General features: G+C 38.7%; 7 pseudogenes; all 7 read right to left on the minus strand.

Moving 5' to 3' along the window:
* Positions 1 to 1,415: 1,415 nt before the first annotated feature.
* Positions 1,416 to 1,499, minus strand: LOC144255570 (small nucleolar RNA SNORD116; annotated as a pseudogene).
* Positions 1,500 to 5,442: 3,943 nt separating this feature from the next.
* LOC144255571 (small nucleolar RNA SNORD116) lies at positions 5,443 to 5,526 on the minus strand (annotated as a pseudogene).
* Positions 5,527 to 9,468: 3,942 nt separating this feature from the next.
* On the minus strand, positions 9,469 to 9,552 carry LOC144255572 (small nucleolar RNA SNORD116; annotated as a pseudogene).
* A 3,929-nt stretch (positions 9,553 to 13,481) lies between these two features.
* LOC144255592 (small nucleolar RNA SNORD116) lies at positions 13,482 to 13,566 on the minus strand (annotated as a pseudogene).
* A 3,913-nt stretch (positions 13,567 to 17,479) lies between these two features.
* On the minus strand, positions 17,480 to 17,563 carry LOC144255573 (small nucleolar RNA SNORD116; annotated as a pseudogene).
* Positions 17,564 to 21,493: 3,930 nt separating this feature from the next.
* LOC144255593 (small nucleolar RNA SNORD116) lies at positions 21,494 to 21,577 on the minus strand (annotated as a pseudogene).
* A 3,933-nt stretch (positions 21,578 to 25,510) lies between these two features.
* On the minus strand, positions 25,511 to 25,594 carry LOC144255574 (small nucleolar RNA SNORD116; annotated as a pseudogene).
* Between the last annotated feature and the right edge of the window lie 1,616 nt (positions 25,595 to 27,210).

The following is a 27,210-nucleotide window of genomic DNA, read 5'->3' on the forward strand; positions in this document are numbered from 1 at the left end:
CAGAGGATGAATGGATAAAAAAATGTGGCATAACACAATGGAATATTACTCAGCATGAAAAACAGAACAAAGTCATGGCATTTGTAGGGAAACGGATGGCGTTGGAGAAGATCATGCTATGTGAAGTCAGCCAATGCCCCAAACACAAATGCCGAATGTTTTCTCTGATATAGGGGGGGGGTGACTCATAGTGGGGTAGAGAGGGAGAGCATGGGAGGATTAGTTTGGTTGTAGACAGGGAAGTGGGTAAGAAGGAAAGGGAGGGGAGAGGGGATTAGCAAGGATGGTAGAATGTGATGGTCTTCATGATACAAGTACATGTATGAAAACTTGTATTGGGTGTCAACATACCTTATATACAAACAGAGATACGAGAAATTGATATATATATATGTGTATTAGGAATTGTTATGCCAAGAAAAGCACATGTATAATGGTATAAATTGCCGTGAACATACTTTATATACAGAGACAGGAAAAATTGTGCTCTATATGTGTAATAAGGAATGTAATGCATTCCACTGTTGTCGTGTATTTGGAAATTATAATAAAATCAATAAAAAGGAAACGTAGCACATTATAAAACAAGGAATACAATCTGACAAAAAAGAATGAAATCCTATTGAGTGTGAAATGAATGGAAGAGATCATATTATTAAGTGAAATAAGACATGCACAGAAAAAATAGTACCATATGCTCTCTTTCATGGGTGGAAACTAAAAGTAGATTGCATAGAAGCTGAGAGTCCAATGGTGTTTACTGGAGGTTTGCGAGAGTACAGGAAGAGGAAGGTATGGAGAATATTGATTAATAGGGACTAAGTTGCAGTTATATAGGCCTAAGAAGTTCTGTTATACACAGTTGGGTGACCGCAGATAATAATGAACTTCACATTTCAAAAATTGAGGAGAAAGGAATTTTGAAATATTTTGCACACAGAAATGATAAATACTTGAGAGGACAGGTATATTTAACCTGATTTAATCCCAATACAAGGTATTCATGTAATAAAATGTGCTAGTACGTACATTTTTTATGTATCCGTTTGAAAATAAACTTAAAAATAACATTGCAATACTTTGAAAAAGAAGAAAATGGTCTGAATGTTTCAAATGCAACCACAGCTACTTTCACAGTGTTCATTATGTGTGACCTTGTCCCTAGCATTCCTATACCATTCATATACCTGAGAAGCAGGTATATGAATGCTCTGGTCAAGCACTCAGAGGAGTGCAATGTAACACCACTACGCCAAATTCAAAAAGAGCTCTCTGTAATTTTTTTTTTATCCTAACCTAATATAAGGAAGATAGTTTTCTAATACCTTATTGCTTATGGGTCCCACTGTCTGAACACCTGAATTCCCCCCGCCCCGCCCCTGCCACCCCTGTCTGCCTGGCAGAGTCCCCATGCTGGACCTCAGCTCACAGAAGTGGTTTGGTCACTCATTTTGTTCAGATTCCAACAAGATCCATTTTTTGTAAGTCATCATTGGTCCAGGCACATTGAATAAAATGGACCCTGAGCCTAAGGTATGTGGCAGCTACTGATCACCCAGGCTTTTGTCATTCTGGGACACATGGACCCACACTCTTCAATCATGGAGCCCTGCATCACAGTTAAGGACCATTCCCATGGCTGTCTATCAGAGCTACAGTCCAATGCCATTGGAGTGATATGATTCCATAGGAGGAATGTTAGTATCTTCAGGAAAAGATGCTTACCATGAGCAAATTACCACATCAAACTATGAGCATAGAAGCACTTGAGAATAATTAAGCTGAATTCTTCTCAAACTCTCTTCCATGTCACCTTGCAAGAGGAAGAAATAAACCTTGTCATACAATCTACGCTTGGCCCACGTTGATCTGTGGAAACACAGTAAATATGTTTGTTCCTTAGTACCCATGTGAGTTTGTACAAGGATACCCAGAAGACACCAAAATCTGAGGATGCTCAAGCCCCTTATTGTTTATAATATCCAAATACAAGTAAATGCCGCATAAATTACACCCATTGTGATTATTTGCATTGTTTAGAGAATAATGACAAGACAAAATTCTAGGGTACAAGTTCAGTAGCAATTTTTTCCCCCAAATGTCTGATTGAACCACAGATAAGTATGATAAGTTGTATATGGTTAATTCTATATGTAACAATGGCAAGTTCATGAATCCATTTATCCATCATGGAAAGACGGGGTAGTTTACTATGTCCTCGCACTTACAACATACTGGCATATTATTCTACTAGCATTATTCCCATATGCCAAAGAGAGGAGGTAGGAAATCTCTTGAAAAAAGAGACAGACATATCAGATGTCTCATAAGATTATTAATACCTCCTGTTTGGGTATTAATAAAACCAATTACATTCATGATTACTTGTAACATAAACATGACCAATGAAAATATGTTTTCATTTATTTAGAGCTGTGAGGCTGCAAAACAAACCTAGGGCTTCATGCACACTACAATGGCATTCTATCACTGAGCTAACCCCCAAACTGAACAGGGTACATGTTAAACATTGCGGCTGGAGGTATAGTTCAGTGCCTAGCATGTGTGATGCCCTGAGTTCAACTTCCAGAAACACACACACACACACATACACACACACACACACACACACACACACACACACACACACAGAAATTGTCATGTTATCTCAGAAACTGGTGTTTTCATCCATTGAAGATACAGAAGTTGATAAAAAGTGGCCAGCACAGTAGTTCTATGTTGTGGCCGGATTACCAACCTGAGGTTAGGAAGCTTGCTACATAGAAAACCATTGTCTGACAGATGCACATTGGAGATAAAGAAAATAGGTTTTATTGAGGATGCCGGTAATCTGGAAGGAGCCAGACATTTTAATGTCTCCAGATATCACCTTAAAGTCTTTAAGGAAATGGGGAATATTTATATGAGAAACAGATTAGGGACAACATGCAGAAACCAGCATTTCCCAGGACCACGAGTTAAGAAAGCAGCACTGACCAGAGGAGATAAACTTCTAATGACAGTCTTCTCTGGTCTGGAGGGAAAATGCTCCAGGATGCAGAGTAAAGAATATATCCTGGGAATGAGAAACAACAAGAAACCAAGATGGAGTCACTGATGTCAATATCCAGTTTTAGCAGAAATAATTCTGAGAGTTTCTAAGGCACTGGAGAAAAGATAGCATCTTCAACAAATGGTGCTGGGTAAATGGGAAATCCCTATGCAACAAAATGAAATTGAAACCTTATCTCTCACCATGCACGAAACTTACCTCAAAATGGATCAAGGACCTAGGAGTTAAACCAGAGACTCTGTGTCTAATAGAAGAAAAAGTAGGCCCTAATCTTCAGAATGTGGGATTAGGCCCCTCACTTCCTTAATAAGACAGCTATAGCACAAGAATTAAAAGTAAGTATCAATAAATGGGATTGATTCAAACTAAAAAGTTGTTCTCCTCAAAAGAAACAATCTGAGAGAGCCTACATCCTAGGAGCATTCTAGTGCTCACACATCAGATAGAGCACTGATCTCTAAAGTATATAAAGAACTCAACAAGCTAAGCACCAAAAAAAAAAAAAAAAACCAAATAACCCAATCAATAAATGGGCAAAAAACATGAACAGACACTTCTCAGAAGAGGATATAAGATCCATCACCAAATATATGAAAAAATACTCATCTTCTCTAGCAATCAGAGAAATGCAAATCAAAACTACTCTAAGAGATCATCTCAGTCCAGTCAGAAAGGCAGCTATTATGACGACAAACAACAACACGTGTTGGCAAGGACGTAGGGAAAATGGTACACTCACACATTGCTGGTGGGAGTGCAAAGTGGTGCAGCCCCTTTGGAAAGCAGTATGGACATTCCTTGGAAATCGGGGAATGGAACACCATTTGACTATTCCTCTTCTCGGACTATACCCAAAGGACTTAAAAACAACAGACTGCAGGGACACAGCCACATCAATGTTTATAGCAGCATGATTCCCAATAGCTAGACCGTGGAAGCAACCTATAAGTCCTTCAGAGGATGAATGGATAAAAAAATGTGGCATAACACAATGGAATATTACTCAGCATGAAAAACAGAACAAAGTCATGGCATTTGTAGGGAAACGGATGGCGTTGGAGAAGATCATGCTATGTGAAGTCAGCCAATGCCCCAAACACAAATGCCGAATGTTTTCTCTGATATAGGGGGGGGGTGACTCATAGTGGGGTAGAGAGGGAGAGCATGGGAGGATTAGTTTGGTTGTAGACAGGGAAGTGGGTAAGAAGGAAAGGGAGGGGAGAGGGGATTAGCAAGGATGGTAGAATGTGATGGTCTTCATGATACAAGTACATGTATGAAAACTTGTATTGGGTGTCAACATACCTTATATACAAACAGAGATACGAGAAATTGATATATATATATGTGTATTAGGAATTGTTATGCCAAGAAAAGCACATGTATAATGGTATAAATTGCCGTGAACATACTTTATATACAGAGACAGGAAAAATTGTGCTCTATATGTGTAATAAGGAATGTAATGCATTCCACTGTTGTCGTGTATTTGGAAATTATAATAAAATCAATAAAAAGGAAACGTAGCACATTATAAAACAAGGAATACAATCTGACAAAAAAGAATGAAATCCTATTGAGTGTGAAATGAATGGAAGAGATCATATTATTAAGTGAAATAAGACATGCACAGAAAAAATAGTACCATATGCTCTCTTTCATGGGTGGAAACTAAAAGTAGATTGCATAGAAGCTGAGAGTCCAATGGTGTTTACTGGAGGTTTGCGAGAGTACAGGAAGAGGAAGGTATGGAGAATATTGATTAATAGGGACTAAGTTGCAGTTATATAGGCCTAAGAAGTTCTGTTATACACAGTTGGGTGACCGCAGATAATAATGAACTTCACATTTCAAAAATTGAGGAGAAAGGAATTTTGAAATATTTTGCACACAGAAATGATAAATACTTGAGAGGACAGGTATATTTAACCTGATTTAATCCCAATACAAGGTATTCATGTAATAAAATGTGCTAGTACGTACATTTTTTATGTATCCGTTTGAAAATAAACTTAAAAATAACATTGCAATACTTTGAAAAAGAAGAAAATGGTCTGAATGTTTCAAATGCAACCACAGCTACTTTCACAGTGTTCATTATGTGTGACCTTGTCCCTAGCATTCCTATACCATTCATATACCTGAGAAGCAGGTATATGAATGCTCTGGTCAAGCACTCAGAGGAGTGCAATGTAACACCACTACGCCAAATTCAAAAAGAGCTCTCTGTAATTTTTTTTTTATCCTAACCTAATATAAGGAAGATAGTTTTCTAATACCTTATTGCTTATGGGTCCCACTGTCTGAACACCTGAATTCCCCCCGCCCCGCCCCTGCCACCCCTGTCTGCCTGGCAGAGTCCCCATGCTGGACCTCAGCTCACAGAAGTGGTTTGGTCACTCATTTTGTTCAGATTCCAACAAGATCCATTTTTTGTAAGTCATCATTGGTCCAGGCACATTGAATAAAATGGACCCTGAGCCTAAGGTATGTGGCAGCTACTGATCACCCAGGCTTTTGTCATTCTGGGACACATGGACCCACACTCTTCAATCATGGAGCCCTGCATCACAGTTAAGGACCATTCCCATGGCTGTCTATCAGAGCTACAGTCCAATGCCATTGGAGTGATATGATTCCATAGGAGGAATGTTAGTATCTTCAGGAAAAGATGCTTACCATGAGCAAATTACCACATCAAACTATGAGCATAGAAGCACTTGAGAATAATTAAGCTGAATTCTTCTCAAACTCTCTTCCATGTCACCTTGCAAGAGGAAGAAATAAACCTTGTCATACAATCTACGCTTGGCCCACGTTGATCTGTGGAAACACAGTAAATATGTTTGTTCCTTAGTACCCATGTGAGTTTGTACAAGGATACCCAGAAGACACCAAAATCTGAGGATGCTCAAGCCCCTTATTGTTTATAATATCCAAATACAAGTAAATGCCGCATAAATTACACCCATTGTGATTATTTGCATTGTTTAGAGAATAATGACAAGACAAAATTCTAGGGTACAAGTTCAGTAGCAATTTTTTCCCCCAAATGTCTGATTGAACCACAGATAAGTATGATAAGTTGTATATGGTTAATTCTATATGTAACAATGGCAAGTTCATGAATCCATTTATCCATCATGGAAAGACGGGGTAGTTTACTATGTCCTCGCACTTACAACATACTGGCATATTATTCTACTAGCATTATTCCCATATGCCAAAGAGAGGAGGTAGGAAATCTCTTGAAAAAAGAGACAGACATATCAGATGTCTCATAAGATTATTAATACCTCCTGTTTGGGTATTAATAAAACCAATTACATTCATGATTACTTGTAACATAAACATGACCAATGAAAATATGTTTTCATTTATTTAGAGCTGTGAGGCTGCAAAACAAACCTAGGGCTTCATGCACACTACAATGGCATTCTATCACTGAGCTAACCCCCAAACTGAACAGGGTACATGTTAAACATTCCGACTGGAGGTATAGTTCAGTGCCTAGCATGTGTGATGCCCTGAGTTCAACTTCCAGAAACACACACACACACACATACACACACACACACACACACACACACACACACAGAAATTGTCATGTTATCTCAGAAACTGGTGTTTTCATCCATTGAAGATACAGAAGTTGATAAAAAGTGGCCAGCACAGTAGTTCTATGTTGTGGCCGGATTACCAACCTGAGGTTAGGAAGCTTGCTACATAGAAAACCATTGTCTGACAGATGCACATTGGAGATAAAGAAAATAGGTTTTATTGAGGATGCCGGTAATCTGGAAGGAGCCAGACATTTTAATGTCTCCAGATATCACCTTAAAGTCTTTAAGGAAATGGGGAATATTTATATGAGAAACAGATTAGGGACAACATGCAGAAACCAGCATTTCCCAGGACCACGAGTTAAGAAAGCAGCACTGACCAGAGGAGATAAACTTCTAATGACAGTCTTCTCTGGTCTGGAGGGAAAATGCTCCAGGATGCAGAGTAAAGAATATATCCTGGGAATGAGAAACAACAAGAAACCAAGATGGAGTCACTGATGGCAATATCCAGTTTTAGCAGAAATAATTCTGAGAGCTTCTAAGGCACTTGAGAAAAGATAGCATCTTCAACAAATGGTGCTGGGTAAATGGGAAATCCGTATGCAACAAAATGAAATGGAAACCTTATCTCTCACCATGCACGAAACTTACCTCAAAATGGATCAAGGACCTAGGAGTTAAACCAGAGACTCTGTGTCTAATAGAAGAAAAAGTAGGCCCTAATCTTCAGAATGTGGGATTAGGCCCCTCACTTCCTTAATAAGACAGCTATAGCACAAGAATTAAAAGTAAGTATCAATAAATGGGATTGATTCAAACTAAAAAGTTGTTCTCCTCAAAAGAAACAATCTGAGAGAGCCTACATCCTAGGAGCATTCTAGTGCTCACACATCAGATAGAGCACTGATCTCTAAAGTATATAAAGAACTCAACAAGCTAAGCACCAAAAAAAAAAAAAAAAAAAAAAAAACAAATAACCCAATCAATAAATGGGCAAAAAACATGAACAGACACTTCTCAGAAGAGGATATAAGATCCATCACCAAATATATGAAAAAATACTCATCTTCTCTAGCAATCAGAGAAATGCAAATCAAAACTACTCTAAGAGATCATCTCAGTCCAGTCAGAAAGGCAGCTATTATGACGACAAACAACAACACGTGTTGGCAAGGACGTAGGGAAAATGGTACACTCACACATTGCTGGTGGGAGTGCAAAGTGGTGCAGCCCCTTTGGAAAGCAGTATGGACATTCCTTGGAAATCGGGGAATGGAACACCATTTGACTATTCCTCTTCTCGGACTATACCCAAAGGACTTAAAAACAACAGACTGCAGGGACACAGCCACATCAATGTTTATAGCAGCATGATTCCCAATAGCTAGACCGTGGAAGCAACCTATAAGTCCTTCAGAGGATGAATGGATAAAAAAATGTGGCATAACACAATGGAATATTACTCAGCATGAAAAACAGAACAAAGTCATGGCATTTGTAGGGAAACGGATGGCGTTGGAGAAGATCATGCTATGTGAAGTCAGCCAATGCCCCAAACACAAATGCCGAATGTTTTCTCTGATATAGGGGGGGGGTGACTCATAGTGGGGTAGAGAGGGAGAGCATGGGAGGATTAGTTTGGTTGTAGACAGGGAAGTGGGTAAGAAGGAAAGGGAGGGGAGAGGGGATTAGCAAGGATGGTAGAATGTGATGGTCTTCATGATACAAGTACATGTATGAAAACTTGTATTGGGTGTCAACATACCTTATATACAAACAGAGATACGAGAAATTGATATATATATATGTGTATTAGGAATTGTTATGCCAAGAAAAGCACATGTATAATGGTATAAATTGCCGTGAACATACTTTATATACAGAGACAGGAAAAATTGTGCTCTATATGTGTAATAAGGAATGTAATGCATTCCACTGTTGTCGTGTATTTGGAAATTATAATAAAATCAATAAAAAGGAAACGTAGCACATTATAAAACAAGGAATACAATCTGACAAAAAAGAATGAAATCCTATTGAGTGTGAAATGAATGGAAGAGATCATATTATTAAGTGAAATAAGACATGCACAGAAAAAATAGTACCATATGCTCTCTTTCATGGGTGGAAACTAAAAGTAGATTGCATAGAAGCTGAGAGTCCAATGGTGTTTACTGGAGGTTTGCGAGAGTACAGGAAGAGGAAGGTATGGAGAATATTGATTAATAGGGACTAAGTTGCAGTTATATAGGCCTAAGAAGTTCTGTTATACACAGTTGGGTGACCGCAGATAATAATGAACTTCACATTTCAAAAATTGAGGAGAAAGGAATTTTGAAATATTTTGCACACAGAAATGATAAATACTTGAGAGGACAGGTATATTTAACCTGATTTAATCCCAATACAAGGTATTCATGTAATAAAATGTGCTAGTACGTACATTTTTTATGTATCCGTTTGAAAATAAACTTAAAAATAACATTGCAATACTTTGAAAAAGAAGAAAATGGTCTGAATGTTTCAAATGCAACCACAGCTACTTTCACAGTGTTCATTATGTGTGACCTTGTCCCTAGCATTCCTATACCATTCATATACCTGAGAAGCAGGTATATGAATGCTCTGGTCAAGCACTCAGAGGAGTGCAATGTAACACCACTACGCCAAATTCAAAAAGAGCTCTCTGTAATTTTTTTTTTATCCTAACCTAATATAAGGAAGATAGTTTTCTAATACCTTATTGCTTATGGGTCCCACTGTCTGAACACCTGAATTCCCCCCGCCCCGCCCCTGCCACCCCTGTCTGCCTGGCAGAGTCCCCATGCTGGACCTCAGCTCACAGAAGTGGTTTGGTCACTCATTTTGTTCAGATTCCAACAAGATCCATTTTTTGTAAGTCATCATTGGTCCAGGCACATTGAATAAAATGGACCCTGAGCATAGGGTATGTGGCAGCTACTGATCACCCAGGCTTTTGTCATTCTGGGACACATGGACCCACACTCTTCAATCATGGAGCCCTGCATCACAGTTAAGGACCATTCCCATGGCTGTCTATCAGAGCTACAGTCCAATGCCATTGGAGTGATATGATTCCATAGGAGGAATGTTAGTATCTTCAGGAAAAGATGCTTACCATGAGCAAATTACCACATCAAACTATGAGCATAGAAGCACTTGAGAATAATTAAGCTGAATTCTTCTCAAACTCTCTTCCATGTCACCTTGCAAGAGGAAGAAATAAACCTTGTCATACAATCTACGCTTGGCCCACGTTGATCTGTGGAAACACAGTAAATATGTTTGTTCCTTGGTACCCATGTGAGTTTGTACAAGGATACCCAGAAGACACCAAAATCTGAGGATGCTCAAGCCCCTTATTGTTTATAATATCCAAATACAAGTAAATGCCGCATAAATTACACCCATTGTGATTATTTGCATTGTTTAGAGAATAATGACAAGACAAAATTCTAGGGTACAAGTTCAGTAGCAATTTTTTCCCCCAAATGTCTGATTGAACCACAGATAAGTATGATAAGTTGTATATGGTTAATTCTATATGTAACAATGGCAAGTTCATGAATCCATTTATCCATCATGGAAAGACGGGGTAGTTTACTATGTCCTCGCACTTACAACATACTGGCATATTATTCTACTAGCATTATTCCCATATGCCAAAGAGAGGAGGTAGGAAATCTCTTGAAAAAAGAGACAGACATATCAGATGTCTCATAAGATTATTAATACCTCCTGTTTGGGTATTAATAAAACCAATTACATTCATGATTACTTGTAACATAAACATGACCAATGAAAATATGTTTTCATTTATTTAGAGCTGTGAGGCTGCAAAACAAACCTAGGGCTTCATGCACACTACAATGGCATTCTATCACTGAGCTAACCCCCAAACTGAACAGGGTACATGTTAAACATTCCGGCTGGAGGTATAGTTCAGTGCCTAGCATGTGTGATGCCCTGAGTTCAACTTCCAGAAACACACACACACACACATACACACACACACACACACACACACACACACAGAAATTGTCATGTTATCTCAGAAACTGGTGTTTTCATCCATTGAAGATACAGAAGTTGATAAAAAGTGGCCAGCACAGTAGTTCTATGTTGTGGCCGGATTACCAACCTGAGGTTAGGAAGCTTGCTACATAGAAAACCATTGTCTGACAGATGCACATTGGAGATAAAGAAAATAGGTTTTATTGAGGATGCCGGTAATCTGGAAGGAGCCAGACATTTTAATGTCTCCAGATATCACCTTAAAGTCTTTAAGGAAATGGGGAATATTTATATGAGAAACAGATTAGGGACAACATGCAGAAACCAGCATTTCCCAGGACCACGAGTTAAGAAAGCAGCACTGACCAGAGGAGATAAACTTCTAATGACAGTCTTCTCTGGTCTGGAGGGAAAATGCTCCAGGATGCAGAGTAAAGAATATATCCTGGGAATGAGAAACAACAAGAAACCAAGATGGAGTCACTGATGGCAATATCCAGTTTTAGCAGAAATAATTCTGAGAGCTTCTAAGGCACTGGAGAAAAGATAGCATCTTCAACAAATGGTGCTGGGTAAATGGGAAATCCCTATGCAACAAAATGAAATTGAAACCTTATCTCTCACCATGCATGAAACTTACCTCAAAATGGATCAAGGACCTAGGAGTTAAACCAGAGACTCTGTGTCTAATAGAAGAAAAAGTAGGCCCTAATCTTCAGAATGTGGGATTAGGCCCCTCACTTCCTTAATAAGACAGCTATAGCACAAGAATTAAAAGTAAGTATCAATAAATGGGATTGATTCAAACTAAAAAGTTGTTCTCCTCAAAAGAAACAATCTGAGAGAGCCTACATCCTAGGAGCATTCTAGTGCTCACACATCAGATAGAGCACTGATCTCTAAAGTATATAAAGAACTCAACAAGCTAAGCACCAAAAAAAACCCCAAATAACCCAATCAAAAAATGGGCAAAAAACATGAACAGACACTTCTCAGAAGAGGATATAAGATCCATCACCAAATATATGAAAAAATACTCATCTTCTCTAGCAATCAGAGAAATGCAAATCAAAACTACTCTAAGAGATCATCTCAGTCCAGTCAGAAAGGCAGCTATTATGACGACAAACAACAACACGTGTTGGCAAGGACGTAGGGAAAATGGTACACTCACACATTGCTGGTGGGAGTGCAAAGTGGTGCAGCCCCTTTGGAAAGCAGTATGGACATTCCTTGGAAATCGGGGAATGGAACACCATTTGACTATTCCTCTTCTCGGACTATACCCAAAGGACTTAAAAACAACAGACTGCAGGGACACAGCCACATCAATGTTTATAGCAGCATGATTCCCAATAGCTAGACCGTGGAAGCAACCTATAAGTCCTTCAGAGGATGAATGGATAAAAAAATGTGGCATAACACAATGGAATATTACTCAGCATGAAAAACAGAACAAAGTCATGGCATTTGTAGGGAAACGGATGGCGTTGGAGAAGATCATGCTATGTGAAGTCAGCCAATGCCCCAAACACAAATGCCGAATGTTTTCTCTGATATGGGGGGGGGGCGGTGACTCACAGTGGGGTAGAGAGGGAGAGCATGGGAGGATTAGTTTGGTTGTAGACAGGGAAGTGGGTAAGAAGGAAAGGGAGGGGAGAGGGGATTAGCAAGGATGGTAGAATGTGATGGTCTTCATGATACAAGTACATGTATGAAAACTTGTATTGGGTGTCAACATACCTTATATACAAACAGAGATACGAGAAATTGATATATATATATGTGTATTAAGAATTGTTATGCCAAGAAAAGCACATGTATAATGGTATAAATTGCCGTGAACATACTTTATATACAGAGACAGGAAAAATTGTGCTCTATATGTGTAATAAGGAATGTAATGCATTCCACTGTTGTCGTGTATTTGGAAATTATAATAAAATCAATAAAAAGGAAACGTAGCACATTATAAAACAAGGAATACAATCTGACAAAAAAGAATGAAATCCTATTGAGTGTGAAATGAATGGAAGAGATCATATTATTAAGTGAAATAAGACATGCACAGAAAAAATAGTACCATATGCTCTCTTTCATGGGTGGAAACTAAAAGTAGATTGCATAGAAGCTGAGAGTCCAATGGTGTTTACTGGAGGTTTGCGAGAGTACAGGAAGAGGAAGGTATGGAGAATATTGATTAATAGGGACTAAGTTGCAGTTATATAGGCCTAAGAAGTTCTGTTATACACAGTTGGGTGACCGCAGATAATAATGAACTTCACAATTCAAAAATTGAGGAGAAAGGAATTTTGAAATATTTTGCACACAGAAATGATAAATACTTGAGAGGACAGGTATATTTAACCTGATTTAATCCCAATACAAGGTATTCATGTAATAAAATGTGCTAGTACGTACATTTTTTATGTATCCGTTTGAAAATAAACTTAAAAATAACATTGCAATACTTTGAAAAAGAAGAAAATGGTCTGAATGTTTCAAATGCAACCACAGCTACTTTCACAGTGTTCATTATGTGTGACCTTGTCCCTAGCATTCCTATACCATTCATATACCTGAGAAGCAGGTATATGAATGCTCTGGTCAAGCACTCAGAGGAGTGCAATGTAACACCACTACGCCAAATTCAAAAAGAGCTCTCTGTAATTTTTTTTTTATCCTAACCTAATATAAGGAAGATAGTTTTCTAATACCTTATTGCTTATGGGTCCCACTGTCTGAACACCTGAATTCCCCCCGCCCCGCCCCTGCCACCCCTGTCTGCCTGGCAGAGTCCCCATGCTGGACCTCAGCTCACAGAAGTGGTTTGGTCACTCATTTTGTTCAGATTCCAACAAGATCCATTTTTTTGTAAGTCATCATTGGTCCAGGCACATTGAATAAAATGGACCCTGAGCCTAAGGTATGTGGCAGCTACTGATCATTCTGGGACACATGGACCCACACTCTTCAATCATGGAGCCCTGCATCACAGTTAAGGACCATTCCCATGGCTGTCTATCAGAGCTACAGTCCAATGCCATTGGAGTGATATGATTCCATAGGAGGAATGTTAGTATCTTCAGGAAAAGATGCTTACCATGAGCAAATTACCACATCAAACTATGAGCATAGAAGCACTTGAGAATAATTAAGCTGAATTCTTCTCAAACTCTCTTCCATGTCACCTTGCAAGAGGAAGAAATAAACCTTGTCATACAATCTACGCTTGGCCCACGTTGATCTGTGGAAACACAGTAAATATGTTTGTTCCTTAGTACCCATGTGAGTTTGTACAAGGATACCCAGAAGACACCAAAATCTGAGGATGCTCAAGTCCCTTATTGTTTATAATATCCAAATACAAGTAAATGCCGCATAAATTACACCCATTGTGATTATTTGCATTGTTTAGAGAATAATGACAAGAGAAAATTCTAGGGTACAAGTTCAGTAGCAATTTTTTCCCCCAAATGTCTGATTGAACCACAGATAAGTATGATAAGTTGTATATGGTTAATTCTATATGTAACAATGGCAAGTTCAAGAATCCATTTATCCATCATGGAAAGACGGGGTAGTTTACTATGTCCTCGCACTTACAACATACTGGCATATTATTCTACTAGCATTATTCCCATATGCCAAAGAGAGGAGGTAGGAAATCTCTTGAAAAAAGAGACAGACATATCAGATGTCTCATAAGATTATTAATACCTCCTGTTTGGGTATTAATAAAACCAATTACATTCATGATTACTTGTAACATAAACATGACCAATGAAAATATGTTTTCATTTATTTAGAGCTGTGAGGCTGCAAAACAAACCTAGGGCTTCATGCACACTACAATGGCATTCTATCACTGAGCTAACCCCCAAACTGAACAGGGTACATGTTAAACATTGCGGCTGGAGGTATAGTTCAGTGCCTAGCATGTGTGATGCCCTGAGTTCAACTTCCAGAAACACACACACACACACATACACACACACACACACACACACACACAGAAATTGTCATGTTATCTCAGAAACTGGTGTTTTCATCCTTTGAAGATACAGAAGTTGATAAAAAGTGGCTAGCTCAGTAGTTCTATGTTGTGGCCGGATTACCAACCTGAGGTTAGGAAGCTTGCTACATAGAAAACCATTGTCTGACAGATGCACATTGGAGATAAAGAAAATAGGTTTTATTGAGGATGCCGGTAATCTGGAAGGAGCCAGACATTTTAATGTCTCCAGATATCACCTTAAAGTCTTTAAGGAAATGGGGAATATTTATATGAGAAACAGATTAGGGACAACATGCAGAAACCAGCATTTCCCAGGACCACGAGTTAAGAAAGCAGCACTGACCAGAGGAGATAAACTTCTAATGACAGTCTTCTCTGGTCTGGAGGGAAAATGCTCCAGGATGCAGAGTAAAGAATATATCCTGGGAATGAGAAACAACAAGAAACCAAGATGGAGTCACTGATGGCAATATCCAGTTTTAGCAGAAATAATTCTGAGAGCTTCTAAGGCACTGGAGAAAAGATAGCATCTTCAACAAATGGTGCTGGGTAAATGGGAAATCCCTATGCAACAAAATGAAATTGAAACCTTATCTCTCACCATGCATGAAACTTACCTCAAAATGGATCAAGGACCTAGGAGTTAAACCAGAGACTCTGTGTCTAATAGAAGAAAAAGTAGGCCCTAATCTTCAGAATGTGGGATTAGGCCCCTCACTTCCTTAATAAGACAGCTATAGCACAAGAATTAAAAGTAAGTATCAATAAATGGGATTGATTCAAACTAAAAAGTTGTTCTCCTCAAAAGAAACAATCTGAGAGAGCCTACATCCTAGGAGCATTCTAGTGCTCACACATCAGATAGAGCACTGATCTCTAAAGTATATAAAGAACTCAACAAGCTAAGCACCAAAAAAAAAAAAAAAAACAAATAACCCAATCAATAAATGGGCAAAAAACATGAACAGACACTTCTCAGAAGAGGATATAAGATCCATCACCAAATATATGAAAAAATACTCATCTTCTCTAGCAATCAGAGAAATGCAAATCAAAACTACTCTAAGAGATCATCTCAGTCCAGTCAGAAAGGCAGCTATTATGACGACAAACAACAACACGTGTTGGCAAGGACGTAGGGAAAATGGTACACTCACACATTGCTGGTGGGAGTGCAAAGTGGTGCAGCCCCTTTGGAAAGCAGTATGGACATTCCTTGGAAATCGGGGAATGGAACACCATTTGACTATTCCTCTTCTCGGACTATACCCAAAGGACTTAAAAACAACAGACTGCAGGGACACAGCCACATCAATGTTTATAGCAGCATGATTCCCAATAGCTAGACCGTGGAAGCAACCTATAAGTCCTTCAGAGGATGAATGGATAAAAAAATGTGGCATAACACAATGGAATATTACTCAGCATGAAAAACAGAACAAAGTCATGGCATTTGTAGGGAAACGGATGGCGTTGGAGAAGATCATGCTATGTGAAGTCAGCCAATGCCCCAAACACAAATGCCGAATGTTTTCTATTATATAGGGGGGGGGGTGACTCATAGTGGGGTAGAGAGGGAGAGCATGGGAGGATTAGTTTGGTTGTAGACAGGGAAGTGGGTAAGAAGGAAAGGGAGGGGAGAGGGGATTAGCAAGGATGGTAGAATGTGATGGTCTTCATGATACAAGTACATGTATGAAAACTTGTATTGGGTGTCAACATACCTTATATACAAACAGAGATACGAGAAATTGATATATATATATGTGTATTAAGAATTGTTATGCCAAGAAAAGCACATGTATAATGGTATAAATTGCCATGAACATACTTTATATACAGAGACAGGAAAAATTGTGCTCTATATGTGTAATAAGGAATGTAATGCATTCCACTGTTGTCGTGTATTTGGAAATTATAATAAAATCAATAAAAAGGAAACGTAGCACATTATAAAACAAGGAATACAATCTGACAAAAAAGAATGAAATCCTATTGAGTGTGAAATGAATGGAAGAGATCATATTATTAAGTGAAATAAGACATGCACAGAAAAAATAGTACCATATGCTCTCTTTCATGGGTGGAAACTAAAAGTAGATTGCATAGAAGCTGAGAGTCCAATGGTGTTTACTGGAGGTTTGCGAGAGTACAGGAAGAGGAAGGTATGGAGAATATTGATTAATAGGGACTAAGTTGCAGTTATATAGGCCTAAGAAGTTCTGTTATACACAGTTGGGTGACCGCAGATAATAATGAACTTCACATTTCAAAAATTGAGGAGAAAGGAATTTTGAAATATTTTGCACACAGAAATGATAAATACTTGAGAGGACAGGTATATTTAACCTGATTTAATCCCAATACAAGGTATTCATGTAATAAAATGTGCTAGTACGTACATTTTTTATGTATCCGTTTGAAAATAAACTTAAAAATAACATTGCAATACTTTGAAAAAGAAGAAAATGGTCTGAATGTTTCAAATGCAACCACAGCTACTTTCACAGTGTTCATTATGTGTGACCTTGTCCCTAGCATTCCTATACCATTCATATACCTGAGAAGCAGGTATATGAATGCTCTGGTCAAGCACTCAGAGGAGTGCAATGTAACACCACTACGCCAAATTCAAAAAGAGCTCTCTGTAATTTTTTTTTATCCTAACCTAATATAAGGAAGATAGTTTTCTAATACCTTATTGCTTATGGGTCCCACTGTCTGAACACCTGAATTCCCCCCGCCCCGCCCCTGCCACCCCTGTCTGCCTGGCAGAGTCCCCATGCTGGACCTCAGCTCACAGAAGTGGTTTGGTCACTCATTTTGTTCAGATTCCAACAAGATCCATTTTTTGTAAGTCATCATTGGTCCAGGCACATTGAATAAAATGGACCCTGAGCCTAAGGTATGTGGCAGCTACTGATCACCCAGGCTTTTGTCATTCTGGGACACATGGACCCACACTCTTCAATCATGGAGCCCTGCATCACAGTTAAGGACCATTCCCATGGCTGTCTATCAGAGCTACAGTCCAATGCCATTGGAGTGATATGATTCCATAGGAGGAATGTTAGTATCTTCAGGAAAAGATGCTTACCATGAGCAAATTACCACATCAAACTATGAGCATAGAAGCACTTGAGAATAATTAAGCTGAATTCTTCTCAAACTCTCTTCCATGTCACCTTGCAAGAGGAAGAAATAAACCTTGTCATACAATCTACGCTTGGCCCACGTTGATCTGTGGAAACACAGTAAATATGTTTGTTCCTTAGTACCCATGTGAGTTTGTACAAGGATACCCAGAAGACACCAAAATCTGAGGATGCTCAAGCCCCTTATTGTTTATAATATCCAAATACAAGTAAATGCCGCATAAATTACACCCATTGTGATTATTTGCATTGTTTAGAGAATAATGACAAGACAAAATTCTAGGGTACAAGTTCAGTAGCAATTTTTTCCCCCAAATGTCTGATTGAACCACAGATAAGTATGATAAGTTGTATATGGTTAATTCTATATGTAACAATGGCAAGTTCATGAATCCATTTATCCATCATGGAAAGACGGGGTAGTTTACTATGTCCTCGCACTTACAACATACTGGCATATTATTCTACTAGCATTATTCCCATATGCCAAAGAGAGGAGGTAGGAAATCTCTTGAAAAAAGAGACAGACATATCAGATGTCTCATAAGATTATTAATACCTCCTGTTTGGGTATTAATAAAACCAATTACATTCATGATTACTTGTAACATAAACATGACCAATGAAAATATGTTTTCATTTATTTAGAGCTGTGAGGCTGCAAAACAAACCTAGGGCTTCATGCACACTACAATGGCATTCTATCACTGAGCTAACCCCCAAACTGAACAGGGTACATGTTAAACATTCCGACTGGAGGTATAGTTCAGTGCCTAGCATGTGTGATGCCCTGAGTTCAACTTCCAGAAACACACACACACACACATACACACACACACACACACACACACACACACACACAGAAATTGTCATGTTATCTCAGAAACTGGTGTTTTCATCCATTGAAGATACAGAAGTTGATAAAAAGTGGCCAGCACAGTAGTTCTATGTTGTGGCCGGATTACCAACCTGAGGTTAGGAAGCTTGCTACATAGAAAACCATTGTCTGACAGATGCACATTGGAGATAAAGAAAATAGGTTTTATTGAGGATGCCGGTAATCTGGAAGGAGCCAGACATTTTAATGTCTCCAGATATCACCTTAAAGTCTTTAAGGAAATGGGGAATATTTATATGAGAAACAGATTAGGGACAACATGCAGAAACCAGCATTTCCCAGGACCACGAGTTAAGAAAGCAGCACTGACCAGAGGAGATAAACTTCTAATGACAGTCTTCTCTGGTCTGGAGGGAAAATGCTCCAGGATGCAGAGTAAAGAATATATCCTGGGAATGAGAAACAACAAGAAACCAAGATGGAGTCACTGATGGCAATATCCAGTTTTAGCAGAAATAATTCTGAGAGCTTCTAAGGCACTGGAGAAAAGATAGCATCTTCAACAAATGGTGCTAGGTAAATGGGAAATCCCTATGCAACAAAATGAAATTGAAACCTTATCTCTCACCATGCACGAAACTTACCTCAAAATGGATCAAGGACCTAGGAGTTAAACCAGAGACTCTGTGTCTAATAGAAGAAAAAGTAGGCCCTAATCTTCAGAATGTGGGATTAGGCCCCTCACTTCCTTAATAAGACAGCTATAGCACAAGAATTAAAAGTAAGTATCAATAAATGGGATTGATTCAAACTAAAAAGTTGTTCTCCTCAAAAGAAACAATCTGAGAGAGCCTACATCCTAGGAGCATTCTAGTGCTCACACATCAGATAGAGCACTGATCTCTAAAGTATATAAAGAACTCAACAAGCTAAGCACCAAAAAAAACCCCAAATAACCCAATCAAAAAATGGGCAAAAAACATGAACAGACACTTCTCAGAAGAGGATATAAGATCCATCACCAAATATATGAAAAAATACTCATCTTCTCTAGCAATCAGAGAAATGCAAATCAAAACTACTCTAAGAGATCATCTCAGTCCAGTCAGAAAGGCAGCTATTATGAGGACAAACAACAACACGTGTTGGCAAGGACGTAGGGAAAATGGTACACTCACACATTGCTGGTGGGAGTGCAAAGTGGTGCAGCCCCTTTGGAAAGCAGTATGGACATTCCTTGGAAATCGGGGAATGGAACACCATTTGACTATTCCTCTTCTCGGACTATACCCAAAGGACTTAAAAACAACAGACTGCAGGGACACAGCCACATCAATGTTTATAGCAGCATGATTCCCAATAGCTAGACCGTGGAAGCAACCTATAAGTCCTTCAGAGGATGAATGGATAAAAAAATGTGGCATAACACAATGGAATATTACTCAGCATGAAAAACAGAACAAAGTCATGGCATTTGTAGGGAAACGGATGGCGTTGGAGAAGATCATGCTATGTGAAGTCAGCCAATGCCCCAAACACAAATGCCGAATGTTTTCTCTGATATAGGGGGGGGGTGACTCATAGTGGGGTAGAGAGGGAGAGCATGGGAGGATTAGTTTGGTTGTAGACAGGGAAGTGGGTAAGAAGGAAAGGGAGGGGAGAGGGGATTAGCAAGGATGGTAGAATGTGATGGTCTTCATGATACAAGTACATGTATGAAAACTTGTATTGGGTGTCAACATACCTTATATACAAACAGAGATACGAGAAATTGATATATATATATGTGTATTAAGAATTGTTATGCCAAGAAAAGCACATGTATAATGGTATAAATTGCCGTGAACATACTTTATATACAGAGACAGGAAAAATTGTGCTCTATATGTGTAATAAGGAATGTAATGCATTCCACTGTTGTCGTGTATTTGGAAATTATAATAAAATCAATAAAAAGGAAACGTAGCACATTATAAAACAAGGAATACAATCTGACAAAAAAGAATGAAATCCTATTGAGTGTGAAATGAATGGAAGAGATCATATTATTAAGTGAAATAAGACATGCACAGAAAAAATAGTACCATATGCTCTCTTTCATGGGTGGAAACTAAAAGTAGATTGCATAGAAGCTGAGAGTCCAATGGTGTTTACTGGAGGTTTGCGAGAGTACAGGAAGAGGAAGGTATGGAGAATATTGATTAATAGGGACTAAGTTGCAGTTATATAGGCCTAAGAAGTTCTGTTATACACAGTTGGGTGACCGCAGATAATAATGAACTTCACATTTCAAAAATTGAGGAGAAAGGAATTTTGAAATATTTTGCACACAGAAATGATAAATACTTGAGAGGACAGGTATATTTAACCTGATTTAATCCCAATACAAGGTATTCATGTAATAAAATGTGCTAGTACGTACATTTTTTATGTATCCGTTTGAAAATAAACTTAAAAATAACATTGCAATACTTTGAAAAAGAAGAAAATGGTCTGAATGTTTCAAATGCAACCACAGCTACTTTCACAGTGTTCATTATGTGTGACCTTGTCCCTAGCATTCCTATACCATTCATATACCTGAGAAGCAGGTATATGAATGCTCTGGTCAAGCACTCAGAGGAGTGCAATGTAACACCACTACGCCAAATTCAAAAAGAGCTCTCTGTAATTTTTTTTTTATCCTAACCTAATATAAGGAAGATAGTTTTCTAATACCTTATTGCTTATGGGTCCCACTGTCTGAACACCTGAATTCCCCCCGCCCCGCCCCTGCCACCCCTGTCTGCCTGGCAGAGTCCCCATGCTGGACCTCAGCTCACAGAAGTGGTTCGGTCACTCATTTTGTTCAGATTCCAACAAGATCCATTTTTTGTAAGTCATCATTGGTCCAGGCACATTGAATAAAATGGACCCTGAGCCTAAGGTATGTGGCAGCTACTGATCACCCAGGCTTTTGTCATTCTGGGACACATGGACCCACACTCTTCAATCATGGAGCCCTGCATCACAGTTAAGGACCATTCCCATGGCTGTCTATCAGAGCTACAGTCCAATGCCATTGGAGTGATATGATTCCATAGGAGGAATGTTAGTATCTTCAGGAAAAGATGCTTACCATGAGCAAATTACCACATCAAACTATGAGCATAGAAGCACTTGAGAATAATTAAGCTGAATTCTTCTCAAACTCTCTTCCATGTCACCTTGCAAGAGGAAGAAATAAACCTTGTCATACAATCTACGCTTGGCCCACGTTGATCTGTGGAAACACAGTAAATATGTTTGTTCCTTAGTACCCATGTGAGTTTGTACAAGGATACCCAGAAGACACCAAAATCTGAGGATGCTCAAGCCCCTTATTGTTTATAATATCCAAATACAAGTAAATGCCGCATAAATTACACCCATTGTGATTATTTGCATTGTTTAGAGAATAATGACAAGACAAAATTCTAGGGTACAAGTTCAGTAGCAATTTTTTCCCCCAAATGTCTGATTGAACCACAGATAAGTATGATAAGTTGTATATGGTTAATTCTATATGTAACAATGGCAAGTTCATGAATCCATTTATCCATCATGGAAAGACGGGGTAGTTTACTATGTCCTCGCACTTACAACATACTGGCATATTATTCTACTAGCATTATTCCCATATGCCAAAGAGAGGAGGTAGGAAATCTCTTGAAAAAAGAGACAGACATATCAGATGTCTCATAAGATTATTAATACCTCCTGTTTGGGTATTAATAAAACCAATTACATTCATGATTACTTGTAACATAAACATGACCAATGAAAATATGTTTTCATTTATTTAGAGCTGTGAGGCTGCAAAACAAACCTAGGGCTTCATGCACACTACAATGGCATTCTATCACTGAGCTAACCCCCAAACTGAACAGGGTACATGTTAAACATTCCGGCTGGAGGTATAGTTCAGTGCCTAGCATGTGTGATGCCCTGAGTTCAACTTCCAGAAACACACACACACACACATACACACACACACACACACACACACACACACACAGAAATTGTCATGTTATCTCAGAAACTGGTGTTTTCATCCATTGAAGATACAGAAGTTGATAAAAAGTGGCCAGCACAGTAGTTCTATGTTGTGGCCGGATTACCAACCTGAGGTTAGGAAGCTTGCTACATAGAAAACCATTGTCTGACAGATGCACATTGGAGATAAAGAAAATAGGTTTTATTGAGGATGCCGGTAATCTGGAAGGAGCCAGACATTTTAATGTCTCCAGATATCACCTTAAAGTCTTTAAGGAAATGGGGAATATTTATATGAGAAACAGATTAGGGACAACATGCAGAAACCAGCATTTCCCAGGACCACGAGTTAAGAAAGCAGCACTGACCAGAGGAGATAAACTTCTAATGACAGTCTTCTCTGGTCTGGAGGGAAAATGCTCCAGGATGCAGAGTAAAGAATATATCCTGGGAATGAGAAACAACAAGAAACCAAGATGGAGTCACTGATGGCAATATCCAGTTTTAGCAGAAATAATTCTGAGAGCTTCTAAGGCACTGGAGAAAAGATAGCATCTTCAACAAATGGTGCTAGGTAAATGGGAAATCCCTATGCAACAAAATGAAATTGAAACCTTATCTCTCACCATGCACGAAACTTACCTCAAAATGGATCAAGGACCTAGGAGTTAAACCAGAGACTCTGTGTCTAATAGAAGAAAAAGTAGGCCCTAATCTTCAGAATGTGGGATTAGGCCCCTCACTTCCTTAATAAGACAGCTATAGCACAAGAATTAAAAGTAAGTATCAATAAATGGGATTGATTCAAACTAAAAAGTTGTTCTCCTCAAAAGAAACAATCTGAGAGAGCCTACATCCTAGGAGCATTCTAGTGCTCACACATCAGATAGAGCACTGATCTCTAAAGTATATAAAGAACTCAACAAGCTAAGCACCAAAAAAAACCCCAAATAACCCAATCAAAAAATGGGCAAAAAACATGAACAGACACTTCTCAGAAGAGGATATAAGATCCATCACCAAATATATGAAAAAATACTCATCTTCTCTAGCAATCAGAGAAATGCAAATCAAAACTACTCTAAGAGATCATCTCAGTCCAGTCAGAAAGGCAGCTATTATGACGACAAACAACAACACGTGTTGGCAAGGACGTAGGGAAAATGGTACACTCACACATTGCTGGTGGGAGTGCAAAGTGGTGCAGCCCCTTTGGAAAGCAGTATGGACATTCCTTGGAAATCGGGGAATGGAACACCATTTGACTATTCCTCTTCTCGGACTATACCCAAAGGACTTAAAAACAACAGACTGCAGGGACACAGCCACATCAATGTTTATAGCAGCATGATTCCCAATAGCTAGACCGTGGAAGCAACCTATAAGTCCTTCAGAGGATGAATGGATAAAAAAATGTGGCATAACACAATGGAATATTACTCAGCATGAAAAACAGAACAAAGTCATGGCATTTGTAGGGAAACGGATGGCGTTGGAGAAGATCATGCTATGTGAAGTCAGCCAATGCCCCAAACACAAATGCCGAATGTTTTCTCTGATATGGGGGGGGGGCGGTGACTCATAGTGGGGTAGAGAGGGAGAGCATGGGAGGATTAGTTTGGTTGTAGACAGGGAAGTGGGTAAGAAGGAAAGGGAGGGGAGAGGGGATTAGCAAGGATGGTAGAATGTGATGGTCTTCATGATACAAGTACATGTATGAAAACTTGTATTGGGTGTCAACATACCTTATATACAAACAGAGATACGAGAAATTGATATATATATATATGTGTATTAAGAATTGTTATGCCAAGAAAAGCACATGTATAATGGTATAAATTGCCGTGAACATACTTTATATACAGAGACAGGAAAAATTGTGCTCTATATGTGTAATAAGGAATGTAATGCATTCCACTGTTGTCGTGTATTTGGAAATTATAATAAAATCAATAAAAAGGAAACGTAGCACATTATAAAACAAGGAATACAATCTGACAAAAAAGAATGAAATCCTATTGAGTGTGAAATGAATGGAAGAGATCATATTATTAAGTGAAATAAGACATGCACAGAAAAAATAGTACCATATGCTCTCTTTCATGGGTGGAAACTAAAAGTAGATTGCATAGAAGCTGAGAGTCCAATGGTGTTTACTGGAGGTTTGCGAGAGTACAGGAAGAGGAAGGAATGGAGAATATTGATTAATAGGGACTAAGTTGCAGTTATATAGGCCTAAGAAGTTCTGTTATACACAGTTGGGTGACCGCAGATAATAATGAACTTCACATTTCAAAAATTGAGGAGAAAGGAATTTTGAAATATTTTGCACACAGAAATGATAAATACTTGAGAGGACAGGTATATTTAACCTGATTTAATCCCAATACAAGGTATTCATGTAATAAAATGTGCTAGTACGTACATTTTTTATGTATCCGTTTGAAAATAAACTTAAAAATAACATTGCAATACTTTGAAAAAGAAGAAAATGGTCTGAATGTTTCAAATGCAACCACAGCTACTTTCACAGTGTTCATTATGTGTGACCTTGTCCCTAGCATTCCTATACCATTCATATACCTGAGAAGCAGGTATATGAATGCTCTGGTCAAGCACTCAGAGGAGTGCAATGTAACACCACTACGCCAAATTCAAAAAGAGCTCTCTGTAATTTTTTTTTTATCCTAACCTAATATAAGGAAGATAGTTTTCTAATACCTTATTGCTTATGGGTCCCACTGTCTGAACACCTGAATTCCCCCCGCCCCGCCCCTGCCACCCCTGTCTGCCTGGCAGAGTCCCCATGCTGGACCTCAGCTCACAGAAGTGGTTTGGTCACTCATTTTGTTCAGATTCCAACAAGATCCATTTTTTGTAAGTCATCATTGGTCCAGGCACATTGAATAAAATGGACCCTGAGCCTAAGGTATGTGGCAGCTACTGATCATTCTGGGACACATGGACCCACACTCTTCAATCATGGAGCCCTGCATCACAGTTAAGGACCATTCCCATGGCTGTCTATCAGAGCTACAGTCCAATGCCATTGGAGTGATATGATTCCATAGGAGGAATGGTAGTATCTTCAGGAAAAGATGCTTACCATGAGCAAATTACCACATCAAACTATGAGCATAGAAGCACTTGAGAATAATTAAGCTGAATTCTTCTCAAACTCTCTTCCATGTCACCTTGCAAGAGGAAGAAATAAACCTTGTCATACAATCTACGCTTGGCCCACGTTGATCTGTGGAAACACAGTAAATATGTTTGTTCCTTAGTACCCATGTGAGTTTGTACAAGGATACCCAGAAGACACCAAAATCTGAGGATGCTCAAGCCCCTTATTGTTTATAATATCCAAATACAAGTAAATGCCGCATAAATTACACCCATTGTGATTATTTGCATTGTTTAGAGAATAATGACAAGAGAAAATTCTAGGGTACAAGTTCAGTAGCAATTTTTTCCCCCAAATGTCTGATTGAACCACAGATAAGTATGATAAGTTGTATATGGTTAATTCTATATGTAACAATGGCAAGTTCATGAATCCATTTATCCATCATGGAAAGACGGGGTAGTTTACTATGTCCTCGCACTTACAACATACTGGCATATTATTCTACTAGCATTATTCCCATATGCCAAAGAGAGGAGGTAGGAAATCTCTTGAAAAAAGAGACAGACATATCAGATGTCTCATAAGATTATTAATACCTCCTGTTTGGGTATTAATAAAACCAATTACATTCATGATTACTTGTAACATAAACATGACCAATGAAAATATGTTTTCATTTATTTAGAGCTGTGAGGCTGCAAAACAAACCTAGGGCTTCATGCACACTACAATGGCATTCTATCACTGAGCTAACCCCCAAACTGAACAGGGTACATGTTAAACATTCCGACTGGAGGTATAGTTCAGTGCCTAGCATGTGTGATGCCCTGAGTTCAACTTCCAGAAACACACACACACACACATACACACACACACACACACACACACACACACAGAAATTGTCATGTTATCTCAGAAACTGGTGTTTTCATCCATTGAAGATACAGAAGTTGATAAAAAGTGGCCAGCACAGTAGTTCTATGTTGTGGCCGGATTACCAACCTGAGGTTAGGAAGCTTGCTACATAGAAAACCATTGTCTGACAGATGCACATTGGAGATAAAGAAAATAGGTTTTATTGAGGATGCCGGTAATCTGGAAGGAGCCAGACATTTTAATGTCTCCAGATATCACCTTAAAGTCTTTAAGGAAATGGGGAATATTTATATGAGAAACAGATTAGGGACAACATGCAGAAACCAGCATTTCCCAGGACCACGAGTTAAGAAAGCAGCACTGACCAGAGGAGATAAACTTCTAATGACAGTCTTCTCTGGTCTGGAGGGAAAATGCTCCAGGATGCAGAGTAAAGAATATATCCTGGGAATGAGAAACAACAAGAAACCAAGATGGAGTCACTGATGGCAATATCCAGTTTTAGCAG

Source organism: Urocitellus parryii, chromosome 6, assembly GCF_045843805.1.
Source record: "Urocitellus parryii isolate mUroPar1 chromosome 6, mUroPar1.hap1, whole genome shotgun sequence".
Taxonomy (NCBI): Eukaryota; Metazoa; Chordata; class Mammalia; order Rodentia; family Sciuridae; genus Urocitellus; species Urocitellus parryii.